This window comes from Pteropus alecto, unplaced genomic scaffold (genome assembly GCF_000325575.1).
Source record: "Pteropus alecto unplaced genomic scaffold, ASM32557v1 scaffold3, whole genome shotgun sequence".
NCBI lineage: Eukaryota > Metazoa > Chordata > Mammalia > Chiroptera > Pteropodidae > Pteropus > Pteropus alecto.
This window is the reverse complement of record NW_006442484.1, coordinates 18,662,828-18,671,092: the sequence shown is the minus strand read 5'-3', so window position 1 is coordinate 18,671,092 and position 8,265 is coordinate 18,662,828. Positions and strand designations below refer to the sequence as shown.

The 8,265-nt window shown below is 33.7% G+C and overlaps 1 protein-coding gene and 1 pseudogene across 1 annotated transcript in view; one reads left to right on the top strand and one right to left on the bottom strand.

The window, feature by feature from the left end:
• The window catches only part of LRP1B (LDL receptor related protein 1B), a 1,653,662-nt gene that overhangs the window by 1,238,121 nt on the left and 407,276 nt on the right, over positions 1–8,265 (top strand). The gene's annotated exons all lie outside the window — the stretch shown is intronic.
• On the bottom strand, positions 500–3,356 carry LOC102894521 (annotated as a pseudogene).

Below are 8,265 nucleotides of genomic sequence, written 5' to 3'. Positions count from 1 at the left end.
TTTCTTTTTTTTTTTTTTAAGGGTTAGAACAATGATTATGTTTGCAAATTCTGAGAAGTCCATCAACTGTCCACACTTGGGATTGAAGTCCTTATTTTTTTTTTTCCTTTACTTAGAGACAGGTATATACAGTGCTGTTGTGATAATGAAACAAATGTGAAATCTACTATAAAGTTGCACAATACAGAAAACTCTTGCTTCATCTTTTTTTTTTTTTTAAGGGTTAGAACAATGATTATGTTTGCAAATTCTGAGAAGTCCATCAACTGTCCACACTTGGGATTGAAGTCCTTATTTTTTTTTTTCCTTTACTTAGAGACAGGTATATACAGTGCTGTTGTGATAATGAAACAAATGTGAAATCTACTATAAAGTTGCACAATACAGAAAACTCTTGCTTCATCTTCTACCATGTAAATTTGTGACTCCACAGGTTGATAATACTGTTGTCATTACTTTTGTTAAATTGGAATTATCCCATCGCATCTAAGACTTCTCTTTAACTCCCGTTCCTCCAGGTTTTTTCCCACAGTTTGCCATGCTCCTTTTCTTTCTTCTTCCTCATGCTGACGATCGATTTGTATGTAGCTGTCAGTTCATCGTACATGGCGCTCGTCATTTCCATAAACACCTTCAACATATTGTGGACTAATGCCATGATAGCCCAATTTCAATGTTCTTTTGAAATCCTATAGAGACTGGAAAACATGATCGGAAGGATGACATTAGGATTTTCTTCTATCGAACTCATGATATATTTATTATTCTGATCATAGAGTACCCTTTCTGCCACCTGAAAATAGAGTCTATATACACTTGACAATTTGTTTAAACAAAGGTTTTTGAATTTTAACAAATTGTGAAGGTTCAGTCACATCCAGTATTTCTTCCAGCTCCCCAAGCAACATGACGTCATTTTGACATTATGTTTTAGTCCAAAATTTCATTAACCTCTTAATAACTGGTTCTGTGAGTGAAGGATCTTTCTCCAGAAATCGTACTATGCAATATGCCAGCTGGTCATGAAAGAATGATAAGCTCTTGACAGTGTGTAAAGAAATAAACCCTTTCACCAGAAACTGTTTGTGTTCTGCCTTAAGAGATAGAACAAAACCATCGGTAATACTTTTTAATATTCCCAGCAGCCGTCTGGCTACACCATTGAAGTATTCTGTTTCATAAACAGCCCTTAGAAAAATCGTGTTAATCTGTTTTCAGATGAACGCTCTAAGACCAAAAAACTTGTCATAAATTCTGTGTAAAACTGTTTTTAAGTAGTCCCACTCCCAAGGGTCTTTGCTGTCAAGTAGCTCCAAAAAGTGTAATACAAATTTCTGATCTACGTATTATTTTGGCAATGCTAGGTTGGGATTTTTGGCTTTCCAAAAATAGTATGAAAAATGCATATACAAGCTGTAAGTATGGGCATGACGCCCCAAAGGTAGGTTCAGGTTCATCTTCTTCTGGATTCAATCCATTGCTCTCACTGTGGGGGAGAGTTCTGAATATATTGCAAGATACCATTCTAACTACTTCAGGGTAAGTCTGCTCTGCCGAACAGCTTCTGCTTATTGCAATGTAGTCTACCAGTTCATTAAGAGTGGAGCGCTTGTATTCTTTCATTTTAAGATCGGATCGCATGTTGGTGAAGTTGAAAATGACACAGCACTGCTGATGTTTCTTTGGGGAAAGTCCAGGGAGCTCTGAGGACATAATGTCTTTCAGCAGTGGCAGAGGTGTTAACTCAATAGGCTCGCCTCAAGATCTAAACTGTGAGGAACTTTGCGACTTCTGTCTGGCTTTTCTGGCAGACTTCCGAGAAAATCCGTCTACAGAATGTACTCATGGAGGAATAGTTGGTGCTGAGGGCATATCGATCATTACTTGGAGCCTCTGGGGAAGAATCTGGAAGACGATCTGTGGTTTTAAGGAGTGGAAGACGGTCCAGAAGGCCTTAGAGGAGACAGAAGGGTTGCGGGAGGAGACTTGGTGGAGTGAAGTCCCGCCCATCCCATCAAATCAGCACCAGCCGGGTTGCGAAACTGCCGGTGGCTCCTCCCTCACATTCCCTGCGGTGATGCCTCTACTCTTTGTCCCGAACCTGGCAGTCTGTGTTGAGGTCATTTTTCTCTCCAGTTTTAAATTTATAAAGTTGGTAGCATGTCAAGCTAAAACTATATTAAAACTTCAAAAACACACGCTGAAAGATTAAATAATTTGCCCTTGTCATAGAACCACTAATTGGTAGAGCTGAGATTTTTAACTCAGAAAAACCAGAGCATAGTAAGCCTCTAGTTATTATGCTACATTCTTCTCTTCATAAACTTATTAAGTAACTTATTTTTTTTTTTACCAGGGATGATGATTAAAAAAAAAAGTTGAACATATTTGCTGAGAAAACCTCTGTTTTTAAGGTGTGTACTCCATCTTTGTCTGATTTGCTAATTTGAGACATTACATAGAAACCAAGCATTGAGGAACAAGATTTCCGTCCTTTATTCAAAAATAAAATAGAATGACAATATTTTCTGAAGCAGATTGATGGTTTCCTGAATAAATGTCTGAGTAGGTGTCCCCTGAAGATATATCTTTTCAACATGCTGTCTCAGTTTTATAGCTTAGCTTTGGAAGTTCAAAACAGAATAAATTAAAACACTTTTTCCCTGGAGCCACTATCAGTCCTCTTCTAATCTGAATAAGATGAGAGTGTGACAGCACATTTTTGTTCTCATATGCTAACTGAAAGTCAAAATTAGGCATATAGGACTGTGAGAACTAACTTAATGCATATGAAAAACAGCATAGGGCAATTGCTTTGAAGAGAAAAAACAGTGAATGCTTAAGAAAATGTGAAATATTTTTTGTTACCCTAACAGGAAACATTTCAAAAACTGCTTTTATAAAAAATATGTTTAATGCAAATTTCATTCAGGACACAAAAGCTAGACAGACATATATTTCTTATTTGATAAATCAGTAATTAAAAGAGAACGTATATTACTTAAGGTTTCATAACATTGTACCTTAAAGGGATTAAGATATCTAAAACTTTTGAAGTCTGCAGATTTTATTTTGTTTACTCACAAGGATGGAGTTCTTAGTGATTTGTTGCTGTAAGAAAATTGGCCATTAGTGTTTGTATTGATTTGCCTTTCTCGAAATGAAAGAAACAAATGTAATTCATTAGCGCTTTATTATTGACTCCCTTTTAATATAGACTTTAAAAAAACTTGTGTTTCTATTAACCTGCAAAATGTTTTTTAAAAAGCTTTAAAAGCTAGAAAAGGATAAAAAATATATACAATTTAATTCTTATCTGTACCCAGACATCTGATGGATTCAGTACTAGCTGTCATCGCAGTTTTTACTCACCACTTTTCCTAAAATGATCTTGTTGACCCTCCCTCCTATTATAAAGATGATCACACTTATTAAATTGGTTCTTTTTCTGAACTAGGTTTCCATGAACTATATTGTGCATTTCTTTATCCAAATGCAACCCAGTCATCTAGGATCAGCCAGAGTCTAATTTCTTCAGTGAAATCTTTTCTGATGACCTTGACTGACTTTACTATCCTCTCAATTTCTATAACTTTCATAGTTTGCTCCAGAGGTTTTGATTGGTGTGCCATGGCACAGAGTGTGCCAAAAGTGGGACATGATTGGAAAGTAACAGCTGCACCAGTAGTACTAAACCTTTCTTTTTTTATTGTGCAATGTACTAGTTGAAGATTTAACTTAAAATATATGTTTGTTTGTTTATTATTTTATTAGTAAATTATTTGCTGACCAGGAATATATATTATTTTCTTAACTATTATGATTTAATACATTATAAAATATATACCCAAATAAGACTCTTAAAGGTTGAAGATCAAAAAAATAAAAGCCATTATTTTAACATTTTCTTTCATTGTCTTCAATTTTCTTGGTTTTCCTTGACATTCCCTATGGTGTGTATATCCAACTTTGATGTTGCTTGTCTATAACATGTAATTTGATATGTTAGAATTATGTATATATTATTTTATTCATATATACATATATATAATCTTGTTCTAAGAATATATTATGTAGCTTCTAAAAATGCAATAATCGCAATAAGGTGAACGATTAAGATGGAGAAAATGAGTGCTAAGAGAAAAATTAGGGAAGAAAAAATAACATGAAACTAGAGATTAAATGCACATTGTAAAATTATATATTTTTGCTAGAAGTTAAGAGTAAATTTATACTGTCATTTAACTAATTTAGTTAACTAATTTTAGTTTTAATTTAACTAACAACCAGACAAAGAGAAATGTGATCAGTTTCAAGACTTACAATGTCTCCATAATTTAAAAGAAAAAAAGTAACTCAAGCAAAGATTACATACCTATTGCATAGGACATATTTATAGTTCAATAAAAGCTAGCTTATCAGGAGTGGAAAATGAACAAAGTAAAGTAATCTGTCTGCGAGCTGCCTTTTGATTTGGCTTGATTTGGGCATAGATTGAAGAACAGTGATTTCTAACAGATCTCCGACCAGTGGCATATCAGAATCAATTGAAGAAAAAACTTTTTAATTTTTTTTTTTTCAAGTTAAAATCTTCGCCCAACTGGAAGGTATGAAATCCCCAAATCTGATATTCTGAAGACTATGGTTAGAGAGGCTTTCTTTTTGAGTAATCAGAAAAAGGAAGAAATAATACATTGAGATAAAAGGAGAGGAGATAAGAGGTCAGGAGGGGAGCTGGGTACATGGTATGAATGAGGCTAGGGCACCATATGAAGCTTCTACCAAAAAATCACCTTTTTGGTGGGAGAGACCAGAGCACCTTTTATTAATAAGGATATCTAATTTTCAGTTTGAAGTTTTTATGTCATTATAATAATTCTCCCTATCTTATGCTTCCATAAATACTGTTGCATTGTTTTTATTTCAAATTTGTATGAATAGTTGTGCTTATGAGTGTGGTTGAGAGAAAAAGTAGTAGATTAGAGAAAACGACTAACTTTGGTATCTGGATTGAAATGACATAGAAAAGGAATAAAATATTCTATTGAGATGCATAATGATTGGAAAATGTAGGAGTAACATGAGAAAGTCTCTTTCTAAAATTTAGAGAAGGTGAATTTTGCAAGCAAAAGATAAGGTTTGAATTAGAGGTAACTGTCATATCTGTCAAAGTTTTAGAATAAAAATTAGTTTGAATTTTAGCTAAGCTAGAGGAATTAATGAATGGAATGTCCTTAAGGCAGCCTTTGTAAATGTAGAAGCAATTATATTTCTGAGACTGTTAAGGTCACTGCTGATAAATGACAATAAAAACCATGGAGAATTCTTACATTTCTAATCTCAGAAGAAGAAAGGTGTCTGCAACCAACTCATCTAAAAGTGATATTAAATAATTAAAGTCTAAGTAAAAGTTGGTGGTTGGAGGAGTGGCAGGGAGAGGGAGATTGTTCTTCCTAAACCCAATGATCAAAGTTAAAGTTAGGTTCTGTATAAAGCATCAGTACTCTGAGTTTATGTTGACTACCTACAGCCAAGCCTTATTTGTATATAACATCAAAAGCTAAAAATACGACAGAATCTTGACAGCTTTCTCTAAATGATAATAAAGAGTACACTAATTGACAGTAGTTTAACAGCCATAGATAAAACATCCTCTAGAACCCAAGCCTGAACTTTATTAAAAAATAGGAACACATTTCATGTAAAATTTTCCATAAGTTAACATATACTTTTGAGACTGAGCATAATTGTTTCTATTTTTAAAGTATGGGGTAGAGTGTAATGGGTCCCAAACAATAGAAACAAAGAAATTTGATAGATAAATTAAGCTAAACAAATTTGTCAATTTTAGTACTCACAATTTGGAGCTGTCCTTAAGTAATTATTTGTGTTGTATATCTAATTTGGACTTTCTTGTTATGAGTAAGCTCTGAGAATGTTTTACCAAAACTTATTACTAAAGATTCTTGTTTTCTACAAAATTTATACAATTATCTTAGTTTATAAACCTGGACAAAGTAAGTCTCCTAGATCAGCAGTTCCCAACCCCTGGTCTGTAGACCAGTACTAGTCTGTGTCCTGTAAGAAACCAGGCCCCACAGCAAGAAGCGAGCGGCGGGAAAGTGAGCAAGCTAAGCTTCATCTGTATTTACAGCCGCTCCCCAGTGCTAGCATCACTGCCTCAGCTCCACCTCAGATCATCAGGCCTTAGATTTTCATAGGAACACCAGTCCCTGGTGCTAAAAAGATTGGGTACCTCATTGACCAAATTATTATCTTAGTAGCTAAGTACTGGAATATATCCTCATTACCAGATCTAAGACCAAACTCAGATCCTTCCAGAAGAATGTGTTTATGTCAGAGCTTTTGTTTTTAAGATAAAAGGAAATTTATAGTACGATTTCTCTCTAATAAATTGTGAGGTACCTTCTAATTTTTGTAGCCTCACCAACTGTGCCAATAATTATTTTGCTATCCACTAGTCTTTCTCACACTAGGTGCTAAATCCAAACTATATCCACACTTAGATTTAGTGTGATAAGACTGGTTTTAAATAACCAGCAATATATTGATTAAAAAAATAGACAAACCTTCTTTCTCAAGCGCCAGTTACAAAATTAAAAATATATCTATCTATCTATATATATATATATATAGATATATATATATATAGATATATTTTTAGAGCACTTCAGTTTCTCTTACTCCCCTCATATGCCTTATATTTCCTGTTAAGTCAGGCTAGCAGATGGGTATGGCTAAGCCAATGATAAAATAGAAGTATGATTCCTTCTCCCTCATTCCCTTCCTTCCTGCCTTCCTGACTTCCTGCCTTCTCTCTTTTATTTTCTTTATAGCTACTTCTAATCCAACAGTTAAAACTTCCCAGACTTCTCTCTCTTTACAAATTTTGTCTTATACACATAGTACTTGCTCTTATTTACATAATAATAACAACAATAATAATAGGAGCCAGGGATGTTTACAGTCTTTTGATATTCTCAGAGTTAAGGTTGGATTTAATTACTTTTATCAAAGTTGTGGTTATTTTTGTGATGTTTATTTTTCTTCCCAGAATCCCAAACAAATCATAGACTAAAGCTTGGCGTTGTGTAATAACTGCTCTAAGATATATATGTATCTTTAGAAATATATTACAGTATTTATAAAAGACCCATCAAAAAAAGCCAGTATATTGGGATTTTTACCTCTCAGACCTACTCAGAACTGATGAAGAAAGAAAGAAAGAAAAAAAAAAAAAATCCTAGTCATTGGTGAGGAAGCTGAAATAATAAATTCACCTTTACTGTTTAATAATAGCACATTCTAAAGCCATGTGTTAGTTGAAACCAGTCATTTGCCCCTTCTCTCTAATAGTAAACACTATCAACCAATGTACATAAAAGTGTTGTGTTGCATCAGTTCCTGAAAACAGAATCTTTAGAAATTTTTGTCTGTACTAAAGTTACAGGCCTCTGTACTAGAAAGGTCTTCATCTGTACTATGTCTAAATGGTTGAATCAACCAGATATGAAAGGAATGGTGGAGTTCAACAATAGTTGTGGAAAGTCCGTATAGTAGATTCTTAATTAGGAAAAAAATTGTTTGAGATAATTAATGTATTAAAATAAACATTACCTACTAAAGCTAGTCTATCTCTGGTATATACCCCACAGAAATGATAGTATATGTTCACTATAGGATGTAAACGAGAATGTTCATATTATTTTTAATTGCCAGAAATTGAATACAACCTTAATGCTCAAAATTGGTACATAGTTTATGTTATTTTCACACCATGGAAAAGCAAGATGCATGCAAAAAAAAAAAAAGAGAGAAGAAGAAGAAAAAGAAAAAGAAATTTGAAAATCATAATATTAGATGAGAGAAGTCAGATCAAAGAGTATATACTGAATGATACCATTTACAAATAGAAAACTAATCTATGATGGTAAAAGTCAGAATGGTGGTTGCCCACTGGGGACATGGGGGGCTTCTGACTTGGAGGGGACACAAAGGGACTCTTTGGGATGCTGACAGTGATGTATATCTTAATTTGGGTGGTGGTTACATGGTTGTGTTCCATATGAAAAGGTTCATCAAGCTGTACACTTTATAATGTGCATAAATTATAAATTATAAGAGTATAACAAAAATGAAACAATTTGCCTCAGAATGAAGCCTCCAGTGGTATGTCAAAATATATCTTTGATTCAGTTTAACACAGTTATCACCGGTTTGAATAAAAATATAGAAAATCTACTT